Source organism: Quercus robur, chromosome 3, assembly GCF_932294415.1.
Source record: "Quercus robur chromosome 3, dhQueRobu3.1, whole genome shotgun sequence".
Taxonomy (NCBI): Eukaryota; Viridiplantae; Streptophyta; class Magnoliopsida; order Fagales; family Fagaceae; genus Quercus; species Quercus robur.
The window spans coordinates 68,380,762-68,400,262 of NC_065536.1; the positions used below are offsets into that span (position 1 = coordinate 68,380,762).

Below are 19,501 nucleotides of genomic sequence, written 5' to 3' on the forward strand. Positions count from 1 at the left end.
TGGGCCCTGGCCCCAAATTCTCCATTGACTTGCCCAACCATTAGTCTTGAATCTGAGAAAATCTCTACAACTTTTTCCCCTAGCTTGCTAACCATTGCCATTCCAGCCAATAAAGCTTCATATTCTGCTTCATTCTTTGTAGTTGGAATCCCAATCTCAAGGATTGTTCCACAGTTATCTTCTCGGGTGATATCAAGACAATTCCTACACTAGATCCTTTCTGATTAATTGCACCATCAGTATAAACTTCCCAAGATGGAAGATAGGGAGTGGAGACTACCAGGATCTCAGAACCTGACATATCTCCTCCCATAAAATCCTCGGTAAACTCAGTAACTATATCTGCAAGAACTTGTCCCTTTACACCTGTCCGAGGCATATATTTGATATAAAAAGCACCAAGCATCATTCCCCACTTGGCAATCCTCCCCCTTGTAGTTAGATTTCTGAAGTAGTGCTTGTAAAGGGAGTTGGGTAAGAACCACCATGGTATGCGCTTGGAAATAATAAGGGAGTTTTCTTGTTGCATGTATAATGGCCAAAACTGCCTTCTCCAAGGGTAAGTAGCGAGTTTCTACTTCTTGCAAGGATTTGTTGATGTAATAAACAAGCCATTGCACCCCATCATTTGTTCTAACCAAGACTAGACTTACTATATGATTAGTAACTACTATAAAAGCATATAAAACCTCCTCCTTCTCGGGTCGGGAGAGAACATAAAGATGTGATAAGTACCACTTTAATTCCTCAAAAGCTTCAATACTTTCCTTTTTCCACTCAAAATTCTACCACTTGTGGAGGAGCTGAAAGAATGGTCGACAACACTCTGCTGACCGAGAGATGAACCTATTCAAGGCAGCCCTCATTCCTATTAGCTTCTGTACTTCTTTGGGATTCCGAGGTGGATGCAGGTTATTTATGGCTGTTATCTGATCGGGATTAACCTCATATAACCCAAAAACTTGCCCAAATTGTCACCAAAAGAGCATTTAGAAGAATTAAAATGCAACTTGTGCTCCCTAAGCACCGAAAATACATTTCCCAAGTCATTCAAATGCTTCGAAGTTTGCTTACTTTTTACAACCATGTCATCTGTTGTGAAATTTTAAAATACTCGCAAGTGTACGAACCGTACCGAAGTATAGTTGGACAAGAACGAGGTCGAACCCACAGGGACTTGTATGAATGTAGGAAAATTAATTAAACCTTAACCAAATTAATCCTAATCTAGTTTAAATAAAAATTGGTTGGTTGCAATTAAATATACTAAACAAATAATAAAATTAAGCAAATAATTAAACTAAGTAAAGATATAAAGCAATAAAAAGATGTAAACAATCAAGAGAAAGGAATTAAGGTTTTGGAATCCGCCTTGTAAGTCATATCAGTATATATTTATGATCATTAATTTCTCCCGACCACTGCATGATAATCTAGAAGTCAATCTTGCTATCATGGAAAATATCATCATTAAAATCCTTATTTTAAAAATCAAAAGCATGTTCTTCTTCGCTTCTTAAGTATAAAATCAAATCATCAATTGTATCCGTAGCCAAACAAATCACAAGATATATCCAATTCTAAAAATCAAATCATAAATTGTATCCATTGACAGACAAATCACAAACGATATCCAATTTTATAATCAAGAATTAATAAACCAAGCATTCAATTAATTAAGATAAATCCTAAATCATGAGAAAAACATGATTGAACTCATATCTAGAATTCCATCTTAGTCAATTGATATGAAGTAAGAACAATTTAAATCATTAAAGAACAACTATTGTGGGAAAAATCAAATCACATAAATATTATTGATAATCGTTAACAAGGTTTCATCCTCAACCCTAATTATAAATTTAGCTACTCATGGTAATTGAAAGAAAACACAAAAATAAAATACTAAACATTAAACTAGACAAATAAAATAAAACTAACTGTCATGGAAGAAAACCAAAGAAGTAGCCGCACTCTCTATACATTCAGCCCTCAGCCCTAGCACTAGCCTTCCGCCTCCATGAATTTTGCCCTAAAGAGCCCTTAAATAGGTCAAGGAATCCTATTACAAGTTGAATTCTCGTTTGGAGAAAATCCCAGATTTTTAGGCTTCACTTAACCGACTATTTTGGCCCATTTAACGTCAGAATTTGGACTTTTGGTAAACTACAAAGTTGTATCCCTTTAAGTTATCGTTCCAGCCCAACTTGAATCATCTCCATTGGACATCTGAGCCGAAAGTTATGCCAAAAATACTAACTGATATGCAGTCTGGAATCCTAATCCGAATTGGACTTGGATTTGGTGTTTTCTTGGATTCATGCCTGGCTGAATGTAAGTTGGCTTGATTCAATTGGCTTAGCCCCACTTTGCATGTAAAGCCCTTATTACCTACAACACAAAGATATTATATAATTAGTCACAAAATAACATAAAAGTAAGGCTAAATATGTAGATATGTGAGTACTTTATTGTATATATTTCATGCACATCAAATACCCCCAAACCTACATTTTGCTAGTCCTCAAGCAAAACAGATAAATAGTAAAACAAAACAAAGAAGTTAAAAACAAAGAAAAAGGAAATCCTAACTAATCCACTTTCGCTGGAATTTTCGATTGCATTTAGCATATGCAACAAGCCTTTAAACCCCTAGCTTACACTAGTGGACGAGTTGTAGTCTCGTGAGGGTTTGTAGGGAATATACCCACAAAATTCTGAGAATGAATACTAAAAAAATAAATAAACAAAACAAAGAATTTTTTTTTTTTTTTTCAATTGCCTTTTGCAAAGTGGATTAGTTCAAGTTCAAAAACACTACAAATGCTAAAGAAATTTCTCATGCCATCAAAACTCAATGTGAGTGAAAAGTGGTAGCCAACCCAAACATACTCTTAGTTTTAGAATAAACTTGAGTCGAATCTCTATTTGAAAGTATGTTTCAACTCAAATCTTTCCGGTGTTATCACTCAACAATTGAAATCACTTTGAAATGGGGTGTAACACTCTCAACAATATATGTGAGCGGAATAATGTAAGCAAAATCAAATACCTCACATATAAATCCCATGAAAAACGCTTAATCAAGAAAGAACAAGTAGTCTCATGAAAGGATGCCAAAAATATTCATACCACACCTTTTTCTTCTCAGTCATATCAATATCTGAACTACACAATCTTCAAGATCAAATAAGGACTTTATTAGGACGTAATGTAGGGTAAAAGTAAAGGGAATGAAATAAAAATGGGTGAAGGTAAATAATTAGAATTCAAGATTTGTCGGAATGTCAACTCTTTTTGGAATTTCCATTCAACAATTTTTTTTTTCAACTCTTCTTCTTCAAAGTAGTATTCCTTCCTTCCATTTCACTTCCCAAAATTTGATGAGAACCTTTTTTATTTTCTTCTTTTTGACACTTTTTTTTTTTTTGAATTTTTTTTTCTTCTTTTCAATTTTTTTTTTTTTTTTTTTTTTTTTGTTTCTTTGAATTTTTCTTTCTTTCTTTGAATTCTCTTACAAACCACCACATTGAAACAAATTGATCAAATTCAATCTTGAAACACTATGGATAAGGGCTTTAAGAAAGAAAGGCTAATTAAAAGGCTCAACGGGGTGACTAGTGATAATGTATCAAAAAAGAAAAAGAAAAATACATATATGGCTCAAAGTAGACAAAAATGGCCTAATCTCATCTCTCAAAGACTAGTATAGTTCATTCAACATCAATGACTTCAAAAGATTCAAGTGTGGCATAAAATCATTTTTTTTTTTCTTGGCCAAAAGAAAGAACAATGAGACTACAACAAGGGAAACATGTTACGTACTTCCAAATGAACTTTAAGATTAGAAACAATAAATAACCCTCCAAAAATAATGATTGGCTCAAAACTCACAGGGGTTATAGTCTCCACATTGTTATCATCAAGATTTTCTAATCATTTTTATCCTTCAACAACAAGTTGTGTTTGAGTGGCTACGTGCATGTGCAATGAATTGAGCATGAAAGCAATGAAATTCTTTAAGCAAGAGTAGTATAATGAACTCACAACATAAACCTCAAGCTAGGCAAAAGTTTTTTTTTTTTTTTTTAACACAACTAAACAAAACAAAAAGATAGAAATCTATATAAATCCCCCCCAAACCTAAACCAAACATTGCCCTCAATGTTAAAAATGATACTCTCAAATATATGTCTTGAATGAAATGAGAGCAAAATATGAATATGCAACATGAGAAAATCAAGTAGGAAAAATAAGGTAAGGAGAAGGAGGAGACGTACCTTGATCAAGCTGATTGTTATAAATTTTAATTTCTGTCACATATCAGCTAGAACAAAAGAAAATAAAACTAAACAAGAAAATAAACACAAAGATTAATCTAAAATCAGAAAATAAATTTTTTTTTTTTTTTTTTGCAAAAAGATTTAACACAACTGGAGATCAATCCTGATAAACAGGACCATCCAAACCCCAACAACACCATGGAGATAAATAATGCATATTATGAATGGACTAGTCCAATGATATTGTAACTTACCTGGGTCAAAAACATGTTGAGAAGCTTTTGTTGTGTCTTCCAAGTGAATTCTTTGCATAACCACAGAAGCACTAATACCCTTAATATCAGTAATTTTCCAACCTATAGCTTCCTTATGCTCTTGAAGTATACTTATCAATTGGTGTTCCCAAAAGTCATCCAACTTTAGTGGTTCTACAATAGATGGGAATGGGGATGAAGAAAGTGGAAGACGGATCACTTTTGGCTGCCAGCTATCAATACTTAAGAGAGGAATAGAATCCAACAATGCATTGACCTCCTCAATTGATTTTTCAGTATCCAAATTGCAATCAAAACGGGTTAAGCAAGCGTTTGGGGGATCCTCACAACTTGATTGTAGGAAAGTATCATGGACTAGGCTCCCAATCATGTTAACCTCACATATATCCTCATTGTCTAGTACTTGCTTACTTATGTCAAAAATATTAAGCTCAACAGTCATATTCCCAAAAGAAATCTTCATCACACCACTCCGACAATTGATCAAAGCATTGGATGTGGCTAAGAAAGGGCGACCCAAAATGACATGGATTTGTGTATTGGCATTTAGAGTAGGTTCAGTGTCTAACACAACAAAATCAACAGGAAAATAGAATGCATCCACCTTAATTAGCACATCCTCAACAATACCTCTAGGGATTTTCACAGACCTATCAGCTAATTGAAGTGTCATGGTTGTGGGTTTCAACTCCCCCAAACCTAGCTGTAAGTATACTGAATATGGCATTAGGTTCACACTTGCCCCCAAATCTAGCAAAGCTCGCTCAATGAGATGATCCCCAATCCTGCATGAAATTGTAGGAGATCTAGGGTCCTTACATTTCACTGGATATTTATTCTGAATGATTGAACTGACTTGCTCGGTCAAAAATGCCTTTTTAGGGACATTTGTCTTTCTCTTCATTGTCACAAGATCTTTTAGAAATTTGGCATAAGTAGGAACTTGCTGAATTGCATCAAGAAATGGAATATTAATTTGCACTTGCTTAAAAACCTCTAAAATATCTCCAAATTGTGCACTTTTCTGAGGACTGATTAAACTTTGAGGGAATGGAGCTTTAGGAACAAACCTCCTATCAAGGGGGGAATTAAGATCCTGAATTGGAGTGGCAGGTGGGTTGTCCTTCTTTTCTCTATGATCATCATGTGAACTATGAGTTCCTTTTTCCTTTAACACAATATTTTCATCATCCTCCACTTCTGGAATTTTCACTTGATTATCAACTTGCTTACCAGACCTAAGGGTAGTAATAGACTGAACATGTTCTTGTCCATGAGTAGAACTAGAAGAACCATTGATGGCATACTGTCCTTTTGGGTTAGGTACAGGTTGACTAGGAAACTTTCCTTTTTCCCTTTCTCCAACTTGGGTTGCTAACTGGCCAACTTGATTTTCCAACTTTGAAATAGCTTGAGTATTCAAATGGGTGGAACTTTTCATCTCTTGAATGGCTTGGCTAGTTGACTGCATGAAAGTTTTGAGAGACTCCTCCAAAGATGGTTGTTGTCTTGGTGGTGCTACAAACTGAGGTGTTGATTGAGGAATGGGAGGATATGCTTGAGTAGGTGGACGAAATTGACTTTGTTGATGCACTTGTTGTCCACCTACATTTGTGGGAGGCTGACTTTGCCTCCATGAGAAATTAGGATGGTTCCTCCAATTTGGATTGTATGTCTCTGAAAATGGACTAGCAAATGGTTTTCCATAATTATTCAGTGCATTTGCTTGCTCAGCATAAAAATCAGGGTACCCAACTGCAGAAGGACACATTTGTGTTGTATGCATAGGACTAGCACAAATAGAGCATGTTTCACTTTGAACTTGATTGACAGAATTCATCCCTCTACCTAAAGCTAAAGCTTCAACCTTACGAGTGAGATTGTCCAACCTAGCTTTTATGTCTAAATCTTCACTGACTTCATACAATCCTCCTTTCTTAATTGCAGGAGCACATCTCTCTTTACGATTGGAAAAATCCCATTGTTGTGAACTTTCAGAAAAATTCTCAAGAAATTTGTATGCCTCATCATCTACAAGACTCAAAAATCCACCACCATTCATGGACTCAATCATGTTACGATTTGTCTGAGTCAAACCATTATAAAAATATTGTACTAGTCTCCATGTTTCAAAACCATGATGGGGACACTTTAAGATCAAGTCCTTAAATCTCTCCCAACTCTCATAAAATTTCTCTTGTTCATCCTGATAAAAATCTGCAATTTCTCTCCTCAAAGCATTGGTCTTGGCCATTGGGAAAAATTTAGAGAGGAATTTTGTGACCAACAGTTCCCATGAAGTGATAGATCCAGGTGACAAAGAATTAAGCCATGCTTTTGCCTTATCCTTCAAGGAAAAAGGGAATAAACGCAAGCGAACAGAGTCATCAGTGAAATTTTGAAACTTACAAGTAGCACAAATCTCAAGAAAATCCTTCACATGCATATAAGGATCTTCTCTATCCAATCCATGAAAAGTAGGAAGAAGGTGGATTATCTGTGGCTTCAACTCAAAATGTGCAGCAGTGGTTGCAGGCAATACTATGCAAGATGGAGGGTTGGTGGTTATGGGTGAGAACAACTCCCTAAGAGTTTTTGAATCATCTCCAGTTTCTCCCATTGTGGATGAATAATCAAAACTAACAAGACGATTTTCTTTATCACGTATCCAAGTTCTCATACACCAAGCACAAAGAAATAAAATTTTTTTTTTGTTTTTTTTTTTTTCTATTTAAAAAAAATAACTACAACTAGTAGAAGGAAAAATTCAATTAAGACCTAATTTATTTTCCTAACCAAGTCCCCGGCAACGGCGCCAAAAACTTGTTGTGAAATTTTAAAATACTCGCAAGTGTACGAACCGTACCGAAGTATAGTTGGACAAGAACGAGGTCGAACCCACAGGGACTTGTATGAATGTAGGAAAATTAATTAAACCTTAACCAAATTAATCCTAATCTAGTTTAAATAAAAATTGGTTGGTTGCAATTAAATATACTAAACAAATAATAAAATTAAGCAAATAATTAAACTAAGTAAAGATATAAAGCAATAAAAAGATGTAAACAATCAAGAGAAAGGAATTAAGGTTTTGGAATCCGCCTTGTAAGTCATATCAGTATATATTTATGATCATTAATTTCTCCCGACCACTGCATGATAATCTAGAAGTCAATCTTGCTATCATGGAAAATATCATCATTAAAATCCTTATTTTAAAAATCAAAAGCATGTTCTTCTTCGCTTCTTAAGTATAAAATCAAATCATCAATTGTATCCGTAGCCAAACAAATCACAAGATATATCCAATTCTAAAAATCAAATCATAAATTGTATCCATTGACAGAAAAATCACAAACGATATCCAATTTTATAATCAAGAATTAATAAACCAAGCATTCAATTAATTAAGATAAATCCTAAATCATGAGAAAAACATGATTGAACTCATATCTAGAATTCCATCTTAGTCAATTGATATGAAGTAAGAACAATTTAAATCATTAAAGAACAACTATTGTGGGAAAAATCAAATCACATAAATATTATTGATAATCGTTAACAAGGTTTCATCCTCAACCCTAATTATAAATTTAGCTACTCATGGTAATTGAAAGAAAACACAAAAATAAAATACTAAACATTAAACTAGACAAATAAAATAAAACTAACTGTCATGGAAGAAAACCAAAGAAGTAGCCGCACTCTCTATACATTCAGCCCTCAGTCCTAGCACTAGCCTTCCGCCTCCATGAATTTTGCCCTAAAGAGCCCTTAAATAGGTCAAGGAATCCTATTACAAGTTGAATTCTCGTTTGGAGAAAATCCCAGATTTTTAGGCTTCACTTAACCGACTATTTTGGCCCATTTAACGTCAGAATTTGGACTTTTGGTAAACTACAAAGTTGTATCCCTTTAAGTTATCGTTCCAGCCCAACTTGAATCATCTCCATTGGACATCTGAGCCGAAAGTTATGCCAAAAATACTAACTGATATGCAGTCTGGAATCCTAATCCGAATTGGACTTGGATTTGGTGTTTTCTTGGATTCATGCCTGGCTGAATGTAAGTTGGCTTGATTCAATTGGCTTAGCCCCACTTTGCATGTAAAGCCCTTATTACCTACAACACAAAGATATTATATAATTAGTCACAAAATAACATAAAAGTAAGGCTAAATATGTAGATATGTGAGTACTTTATTGTATATATTTCATGCACATCCAGGTCATAATATAATTAGTCACAATATATGCCTCCATACTCTTCCCAATCTGAAACTCAAACATCCAGGTCACCATCCTTTGATACGTGGATCCAGTATTTTTTAAGCCAAAGGCATGTCACGGTAATGGTAATTCCCAGTAGGGGTTTGAAAAGCTATATTCTCTTGGTCGGGGAGAGCTAAAGGTTTTGGTGATACCTCTGAAAGGTATTTAGAAAACTCATTTAAGGATGCCTAACAGTCGAATCCACTAGTTGATCAATCCGAGGTACGGGGAAATGATCCGTTGGACATGCTTTATTTAGATCCATGAAATCAACACACATTCACCCCTTCCCATTCTTCTTTTTAAACCACCACAGTATTAGCTAGTCATCCAGGGTAAAAAGCTTCATTGATTTCCCCTTCTTGCTTGAGTTTGATAACCTCATCCTTGACTACCTCAGCGTGCTCCTTTGAAAAGCACTAGGTGATTGTCATTTTCGTACAGCTCCAGGATTCACATTCAAATGATAGCATATAAAGTCCAGGTTGATTCCTAGTGCCTCATAAGCACTCTAGGCAAAAACATCCACGTTATCATTCAAAAAGCCTATAAACTCCTCTTTTTCAATAGGGGGTAGTTGAGCCCCCTCTTGAAAATACATGTCTCCATCTGATCCAATCATCATTTTGTCTAACTCCTCATAGAGCAAACCCTGCTGCTTAGTCCCGAGGTCTCCCTCGAGGTCTGTTAATTTCTACGGGGCTTCTTTTGATGCAAAAGAAGACTTATCCAATGATTGTTGTCTGATAGCAGCCACTAGGCATTATCTAGCCATTATCTAACTTCCAAAAAGTTCCCTAACTCAGCCCTCGGTAGGGTATTTGACTTTTAGGTGCAGGGTAGACAACATCGTTCCCATGACATGTAACCAAGGCCTTGCCAAAATAGTTGTATAAGGGGAATAAGCTTCAACCACAATAACGTTTACTTGCACAACTTCATTCATTGCCTGCACGAGTAGCTTAATCATTCCTCAGGGAATCACAGTTCTCCCATCAAATTTAACCAAAAGAGGAGTCATACATGTTCAGATCCCCGGGCTTGAGGTTCAATTCCTTATACAAGTCTGGGTACATTATCTCAGCTCCACTTCTTTAATCTATCAAGACTCTTTTCACATCATATCCCCCAATCCGTAGGGTCACAACTAGGGCATCGTCATGGGGTTAGAGAGTCCCAACCTTATCTTCCTCAAAGAAGCCCAAAGTCAATAATGCTATAAGCCTAACCTTCTTAGATTCTAGGATTTGCTCCTCGAGCTCTAGCTTCGATGCCACTAACATGATGCCTGAAAGTGAACCCACACCATGACTAGGAGTGGGAAAAATCACATTGATTGTTCTGAGCCGAGGAGCAACTTTCCTTTAATACCCTGCTCCGATCTAATTTACTTGCTCTATATGCTGGTGCATGAACTACTTCAACTTCTCAGCTTTCACCAACTGGTCTAGATGATCACGCAAAGTTCTACAATCCTCAGTTGTGTGTCCTCTATCTTGATGACACTAGCTGTAAAGACTTTGATTACGCTTGGATGGATCACCTCCCATCTTATTGGGCCATTTGAAATAAGGCTCATTCTTGATCTTCTCGAGGATCTAATATACCAACTCCTTAAAAACTGAATTTACTACTTATACATTAGCCCTTGAGGATTGATTAGCAAACTCTCTCCTGGATTAGCTATGATTGTACCTCTCTGGCCGAGTATCTCTTCTTTTAGGGGGGGGAAGACTTTGGTTTTTCCCTTTCCTTGGGTTTGATCCTCCTTGACTCGCTTATGCTCATCAATGCGATCCATGAGCTGATGCATATTTAGGTGGGTTTCATAGTCAAGGATTTTCTAGAGTCATGTTTTGTTGGGAGCCCAAACTTAAAGGTCTTGATGGCCACATCCTCAAAATCCCCATCAATTTTGTTAAATGTTTCCTAGTATCTGTTAGATTAGGTTTTGAGTGTCTCCCCCTCTCTCATCACCATGGGCAATAAAGAGTCTAAAGGCTTGGGGACCCTACTGCATGTCACAAACCTAGCTCCAAAGGCCCTTGTCAACTCTTCATAAGAACCTAAAGAACCCTCTTCTAGCCCATCAAACCATCTCATGGCAACAAGCCTGAGGATAGAAGGAAAGACCTTACACATGAGGGCCTCATTCCTTGAATGAATGGCCATCCTTTGATTAAAATGACTCACATGCTCCATGAGATCAGTCCTCCCATTGTAAATAATAAATGTAAGCTAGGTGAAACGATGAGGGAGCTTAGCCCTATCAATTCTTTGCGTGAAGGGTGACTTAGCAATTTGGCGTAGAACTTTGCTCATTGCATCATTTCCCATGCTCTTAGGGAATGAGCTATCTTCGTGTCTTTTACTATGTCTCTCCACCCTATCTAAGCATGAAGATGTAGAGAAAGATTCACTAGGGGGAGTCTTGAACCTTGGCCTATAACTACTATCTTCAGATCCTGAACTTGATAGGGGTCTCCAATTTCCCCTATTGTGCGCCCTACAACACAATTTTTTGCATAGATAATCAATCTCTAACCTAAGATTTCGTGTCTCTTGTTCTTGGGTAATATGACTCCTAGTCCTTGAGTGGCTCCTACTAGTATGCCCTATGTGTTGCATTTCCACCCTAATGCTTGAAGTTTAATCATGCTCTCGATCTCTCCTTCGTTCTAGACTGACAAAGTGGTCCACAAGCTGCGAGCCAACAAATTCCTCTCTACTCTGTTTGGAGTTAGCCGTAACTTGGGAAAAGTGAATTGCAAATTATTAGGTTCTCAGTACTTAAGAACTAATGTATGAGAACTCTAATTTGTATTGTTGGAAAACCATGATCAAAACAGGTTTTTAGTCTTATTTTAGACTTACTCAAAGTATGTGTTTTCTGCAGAATTTTCCAACTCAGCCCTAAGTCCATATGACGTGTAGGGTTTTATGTTTTGCCCTAGGTATAAAAAGGAAACCCTAGCCACGTTTTTGAGGTTGCTCTATTTGCTGTGTGTGTGAATCTCTTGTGAGATCTGAGAGGTGGTTTCCTTTACACATGCTTAGGATTATCAAGAAGGAAATTTCATTGAAAACTTGATGATCATTCAGTTGCTGCAATAAAAGCTTAAAGATACACAAGCATGTGTGCTTGTTCTTGTTAGAGAATCCAAGAAAGAAGAAGTTTGTGGTCTCAGAGCTTGCACGTGGTCGTATCAGTAAGTTTTCTACTGGTGGGTAGCAATAGGATGTTAGTGGTCTAAGTCGCTATTGTAAAACTTCGATTCTTTCATAGTGGATTCAGGTTTACCTTGAGGATAGCTAGGTTAAATCCTCCCCAGGTTTTTACCGGTGTGATTTCCTAAGTCATCATATCTTTGTGTTCTTTGTATTCTGCACTTTACATTGATATGATTATATGATTGTGTTAACCTAGATTTGAAATTTAGACTAAGTAATCACTTGGCTAATTAACTAGGTTAATCCAATTGTGTTTTAAGGGGTCTAAAAACATACAAGTGGTATTAGAGCAGGTAGCTCTCTTGTTGTAGATCCTTGACCCCTGTTGTTATGGAACACAGACACTCTCTAGTTATTCCTCCTCTCTTTGATGGAAATAATTATGCTTATTGGAAAGTAAGTATGAAAGCATTCTTGAAATCAATTGATGAAAGAGTCTGAATCTCTGTTGAACACGGATGGGAGAAGCCCACTACTCTGGTTAGTGAGTGGCAAACTTCTCAGAAAGAAGCAGTAGCCTTCAATAGCAAATCTATGAATGCAATCTTTAATGCAGTTTCTATGGAGGAATTTAAGAGAATCTCTAATGTTGAGGTTGCTCATACTACTTGGAATATCCTCCAGACTACGCATGAAGGCACAAAGGCTGTCAAAATTAATAAGTTGCAGCAATTAACATCTAGATTTGAGAGCATTAGGATGTCTGATGATGAATCCTTTGATGAATTTTATGCGAAACTTATGTGAAATCTATGATCAACCTAAAATTGTTAGGAAGATTCTTAGATCTTTAACTGAAGATTTTAGACACAAAGTGACTGCCATCACTGAGAGCAAGGATGTGGACTCCATCCCTGTTAATGAACTTGTAGGATCTCTTCAGTCTTATAAGTTGGACCTACCCAAAACTAGCAAATCCAAATCAATGGCTCTTAAGTCAGTTGATGATGTTGATGTTGGTGGATTTGATGATGAGCTCTCTGCTACAAAGATTGCTTACCTTGCCAAGAACTTTAGGAATTTCCTTAGAAACAACAACAGAAGAGGAAGAGGTAAGAACACTGCTGAGCATAGAAATTTTAGGAAGAATGATCCCACTAAGGTTAACAACACTGAAAAACCTGGAGAAAAAGTAGGTCAATCTTCTAATAATTCTATGGGTCCTCAATGTTTTGGATGTCAAGAGTATAGTCATATGAAATCTGAATATCCTACATACTTGAGGTCTAAGGGTAAGGCTATGGCTGTAACCCTTAGTAATGATGAAGTTTCTAATAATGAGTCTGGTAGTGATGAGGATGAAAACTTCATTGCTTTCACTGCTACTGCAGTAGTTGATGAAAATGTTGCTATTGAGGAGAACCCTTCTGATGGGAACTCCTGAGGATGCAAATCTTCAAGAAGCCTACAATAAACTTTGTAAAGTTGCTACAAAGGATGTCATGAGTGTTAAATTAGGCTTAAAGAAAATTGCATCTCTTGAACTTGAAAAGAAAAATCTGCTTGTGAAACTGTTTGATGTTAATGAATTATTGAATAATGTGAAGACTAAGAACATGCTTTTGCTTGATAAAGTTAAGAATTTGGAACTTGAATTATCTGTTGCTAGAGAACAAACTGATAGGTCTGCAAGCTCCAAACTTGATCACATTCTGAGTGTTCAAAAACTCTCTCTCTGACAAAACTGGCTTAGGTTTTGTGGAAAGCATCTCTATGCCTGCATCCCATTCCACAAACTTTGTTCCGTCTTCTTCTTTCGAACCCCATGTGAGTGAGGTTGTCAAACCCTCTGTGAGTGAGGCTAAATCTGTAGAAGTTACACCTCCTAGGAAGATTGGGTTGATCTTCATGAGTCTAAACCTAAGGCTCCTAACCCTCCTAAGGACAAAACACACGATAAGCTTGCATGGGTTTGTCATTTTTGTAGAAAGTTTGGGCACATTCATCCAAACTGTTACAAGCTGCAAGCTGCTAAGCGAGCAAACAAACCAAAAGTACCTATGCCTCAAGCACAAGATCCTATGGCACTTATTGGTGAATTGGTAGAGGCTCTAAACCTTTATTCCAATCCTGGAGTTGGTAGTCATTCTCATGTGAATAAGAACTTCAATGCTCGAGGTGCATCTAAAAAATTTTGGATGCAAAAGGCTCAATCTAAATGAGTCTTTCTGACATGGTCCTTGTGCTTCATTACTATACTTTTTGTGACCATTATTCTTTGGTTTCTGTTTTCTTTGTTTCTAGGATTTGCATTGCATAACATTCATGCATTTCATTCTAGGATGTTTTTGTTTTCTTTTTATATAGTAACAATAATAAAAATGAAGCAAATTGTGTTTTGCATTTATTTTCTTGGCATTGAAAACAAGGTTGGTCAATTTATTTTCACATAACTTGTCTTTGTTCCTTGTTTAGCTTGGATAAGCTTATTTATTGCACTTTACTAGTTGAAGCTTTGTAACACATGTTGTGTGGGAAAGATGTTTATTGTTTTTGATCACTTTGTCTTGATCTTGAAGTCACATATCTTTGACTATTGGACTTGAACCTTTGGAGAAAGGCATAAACCATCTCATCACTGTTCACTAGCCAATCATGAACACCTTAGTGCATGTCGTAAGATTTTGTGCTTGAGAAAGTGTAGCACATGCACAAAAAGAAAATAAGGTGTAGCCTTGGTTAAATTGCTTATAATTGGTGTGTACATTATTGGACTTAAAGTAGAATCAATCAAATAAAATTGGTGTGTATATTATCCCAACTATTTTAATAAGTTTTTGCTAAATTAAAATTTGTGTGTACAATATGGGACAAAATCAAGAAACTTACATGATTGCAAGCTTATGATCTACGAGATGTGGGAGTTATAAGATGTAACTCTTTAGGTGATAGTTTCTTTCAAATTCTATGTGATGAATTTTGTAGACTTTGTGTATGATTTCTATTCACATATCACCTCACATGTATCTCAAGCTATTGCTAGTTGCACACACTACACAAGTTACTCTTTGCTAAACTTTGTACATGTTATTGAGTGTGTCTTTGGTTTGACCAACTATGTTTGAAAATTCCTTAAGTTTTATGCAAAACATATTTGATGGTTGAGATTTCAAGAGAATGGATTGAAAATCTTAATTTTGGGAAAACTAGGTTCAAAACTTGTGTTTTTGAAAAGCATTCCATCTCATACTCATGCATTTTTTTTCATAAAATTCAATGCTTTGAGGAGTTTCTACATAATAATGCTTTGTTTTTCAAAAAACTATTTTTTCCAGAATTTCGACCGATCGAAATTTTTTTTCGACTAATCGAAATTGCGTTTAAAAATGTTTGTGAGTCTCTGTCTGTTTCGATCGGTACTCGATTGGTGTTGGATCAATCGAAGCATTTTCAACCAATCGAAAATCGTGTAGAGAATTTTTTTTAAAAACTAATTTTCACTATTCAAACTCACTTTTTCAAAAAATTTTCAACTTTTCTCTCTCCATACGACTCAGTCAAGGCTCCAATCCAATTTTTTGTCATTTTCCTCCATTCTCTTTGCAAGGTTTTTGTCTCCCAAGGCCAGTAAGACCTTTATACCCTTCTTTTTGCATTTATTTTCACTTTTCATGCATTAAATCATGCATTATTTGGGAAATTTCGAACCTATGAATTTTTGGGGTTTTTGATGAATTAAGTCTTTTCTTTCACAATTGATTAATGGGCTTTTGTTGGGGGATGTTATAAACATGATCTTTGGTGTTTAATTTGATCAATTTGATGTATTGTGAAAAATTGAAAATTCTAGGGCTTGAAACTCCCGATTTGGGGATTTTGTTCAAATTGAGTTTAATTGATGAAATTGGCTTGTTGAATTGATTAATTTGATCATTATAATCTATTTCCTACCTTGTGTGATGATCAATTGGTCAATTTAGTACAAATTGAACAAGTGGTTTTTCAAAATTTTGGGTTTTTGTTATAAACTCTATGCTTAAGCCAATTTTGTGATTCTAAACTTAAATTGAACTTGTTATCATTGCATTAGAGCATGCATCATGGCATTTATCTGTTCATGCATCATATAGATTGTTGTTTCTATATTTTTTTGGGCTAACTTGCAGTCTGCCCTTGGTTTCTTTTTGTTGTTGTTGTTGTTTTTTTTTTTTTTTTTTTGGTTATTTCTCTTGTTTCTTTGTCCTTCCCTAGCACCATGCCTAGGAAGACTAGAGCCCATAGGACATCCTCCTCTTCTTCTACTCCTTCCTCTGTGGGCACTTTGTTTTGGAGTGAGAAATGCCATGAGTTGTATGAAACATTAAACCTTAAGAGAAAAATTTAGGCTGACTTTGAGCATCAAGGTTGGTTGCCACTTTTGGATATTGATTATCCTCCTCCTGCTACCCTGATTAGAGAGTTCTACTTGAACCTATCTATCCACGTCTATGGTTCCAACACTTTGGTAAAGAGTTAGATATGAGGTGTAAAGTTCACCATTACTCCATGTGTAGTGGCTAATGCTCTTAGGATAATTGTGGTCCAGCATCCTGTTTACCCTTATGATGAATCTCCTCCCTTAGACAACATCATGTCTTACATCACTGGTACTTCTATCCGGTGGGATTCTGATCCTCGGATCACTTCTACTGAGCTCACTGAGACTACCTATCTTTTCTTTAAGATAGCGTGTCATTCTTTGTGGCCTATCTCTCATCTGCACACCATTCCTTTGGAGCGATGTGCATTTTTGTATGCTCTTGTTATGGATGCTCCAATTAGTTTTTCTCATCTGCTTCTTCATTCTTTGAACGAAGTTCATAGGAGTTCCTCTACTGCTCATGCTCTTTTTCATCCTGTTTTCATTCATAGGATTTTGTTGATTTTAGGTTTAGATGACTTCCCCGCTTCTGAGCCCGTACACATTATTGCTCCCATAGGTGCCACTTTTCTTAGGCAGAAGGCTGCTCAGATGAGAGAGAGCTCTAAATGCCCTCGAGTTGAGCCTTTCGATACCGCACCCCCTCCTTCTTGTACAAGTACTACTTCTAGTGAGGCGTCTGCTGATCCTGTTGGTGCTGCTGCTATTTCTGTTCCTCCACCATCTACTTCGGATGAATTTGACATTCGTCGTACTTTGGAGACTATTATGACCGTTCAGGCAGCTCATGGTTAGATTTTGGTGGACATACTTAATGAGCTCCATGCTTTGCGAGCGGTTTTGGCGCATCTTCAACGTTCGCCTTCACCACCTCCTTTTGATGATGGAGTCTGATTTTCCCTTGGCATTCCGTCACAAAAAGGGGGAGTACATTTGGACACTTGTAGAGGATTTTTTGTTGTTAAGGGGAGAGTTTTTGTTGTTGGAGCTTATGGAGTTTAGATTGTATTTAGGTGCTTCACTGTGTATGTATCCTTTTTGGCTCTTGAAGTATTGTTTTTGGGATATTCATTTTAGGGGGAGATACATTGTTATCTATGTTTCTTGTTTCACTGCTCAAAGATTTATATTTATGAGTTATTCATGATATATGTCTTTGCTTTGTGTTTTGTGAAGTCAAGAATTTATTTTTGTTTTACTTGTATTTCCAAACATGCGTTTATGCGTTTGTTAAGTATTTCAAGAAATATACAGGTTGATTCAGTCGTGCTACTATCTACACTTGCAACTGATGGATAGTAGTTAGGTTGGATTATTTTGTAATGGGGATTATTTATGTAAAGGGCTTTTACTTGTAACTTTAAGCATTGTGTTTGTGTTTTGTCACGGATTGCCAAAAGGGGAGTTTGTTAGGTTCTAAGTACTTAGGAACTAATGTATTAGAACTTCAAATTGTATTGTTGGCAAACCATGATCAAAACAGGTTTTTATTCTTGTTTTAGACTTGCTCAAAGTATGTGTTTTATGTAAGTATGAATCGAGCTGCTGCAGAATTCATTGTGCAATTCGGTCTGGCTTAATCGATCGAGAATTAGACTCGACTGATCGAAAGTCGGGGAAAATGTTTTTCTGTAGAATTTTCCAACTCAGCCCTAAGCTCATATGACGTGTAGGGTTTTATGTTTTGCCCTAAGTATAAAAGGGAAACCCTAGCCACGTTTTTTAGGTTGCTCTGTTTTCTGTGTGTGTGAATCTCTTATGAGATCTGAGAGGTGGTTGCTTTTACACATGCTTAAGATTATCAAGAAGGAGATTTCATTGAGAACTTGATGATCATTCAGTTGCTGTAATAAAAGCTTAAAGATACACAAGCAGGTGTGCTTGTACTTGCTAGAGAATCCAAGAAAGAAGGAGTCCATGGTCTCGGAGCTTGCACGTGGTCGTGTCAATAAGTTTTCTACTGATGGGTAGCAATAGGACGTTAGTGGTCTAAGTCACTATTGTAAAACTTTGATTCTTTCATAGTGGATTCAGGTTTACCTTGAGGATAGCTAGGTTAAATCCTCCCCAGGTGTTTAAAGGTGTGGTTTCCTGGGTCATCATGTTTTTGTGTTCTTTATATTCCGCACTTTACATTGATATGATTATATGATTTTGTTAACCTAGATTTAAAATTTGGACTAAGTAATCACTTGGCTAATTAACTAGGTTAATCCAATTATGTTTTAAGGAGTCTAAAAACATACACAGATGTTTCCCACAGACGACACCAACTGTAAGTCCTCAAAAAATACAGGTCTAAGCCCACTTAGATCATTGGTACCTTGTCCTTCAAATCAAGCTCAAACAATAGAATTTGTTGAGAGAGTGAGAAACAAGTCCAAGTGCAATACCACACTAAGCCCAAGCTTAAGGTTGAGAGCCCAGATTAATAGATAGAGGTGATTTAATCAACAATTGAGGATAAAGTCCTCATCAGGAAAGTCTGAGGATCAACTCCTTGTTTATAAATTCAGTTCAAGTTTTACACAAGGCTGTTCACAATTCTATTTCCTATTCTAATGGTTCTTAAAATGTTTATCCCTTTTTTCTGGGGGGGGGGGGGGGGGTCCCTTCCTTTTATATCCCTTTTCCATGCATCTCAGCCCTCCACATGTATGTCTCAGGAAACTTCACAAGATACTTATCCTGTCAAGATTTTGCTGAAGGTGGTAGAAATGACTGCTAGCTGTGAAGTTACTGTTCAGAGTTTATTTCCAAATTAATGTAGCTTATAAGGTTATTGTAAGGCATTAAATACGGAGGTGGGAGGTATGTCCTTTAGGAAACTTGCTCCCACCATCCCTGCCCTTGTTGTTATCTTTTCTACTCTCCTTGGGTCTTCACAGGATATTGATTGTCCTGAGTCTCTTGCTTTCCTCAGGTAGGTGTCCTTGGGGCTCACTTACCCTTCTGGATCTTGGATTAGGCTTGTTAATCCCCAGCCTAGAACTTTTCAGTCCTTGAACTCCACACAACAACAATATTCAAGAAACCGTGCCATAATAAGTTGAGCAAGCTTGTCAGCATTCTGCATATGAT

At 36.5% G+C, this 19,501-nt stretch overlaps 1 non-coding gene across 1 annotated transcript; it reads left to right on the forward strand.

The window, feature by feature from the left end:
- The first annotated feature begins 6,690 nt into the window (after window positions 1–6,690).
- LOC126720079 (small nucleolar RNA R71) lies at window positions 6,691–6,799 on the forward strand. The gene has a single exon (XR_007653245.1). It is a non-coding gene; the product is annotated as a small nucleolar RNA R71 (small nucleolar RNA).
- Window positions 6,800–19,501: the final 12,702 nt, after the last annotated feature.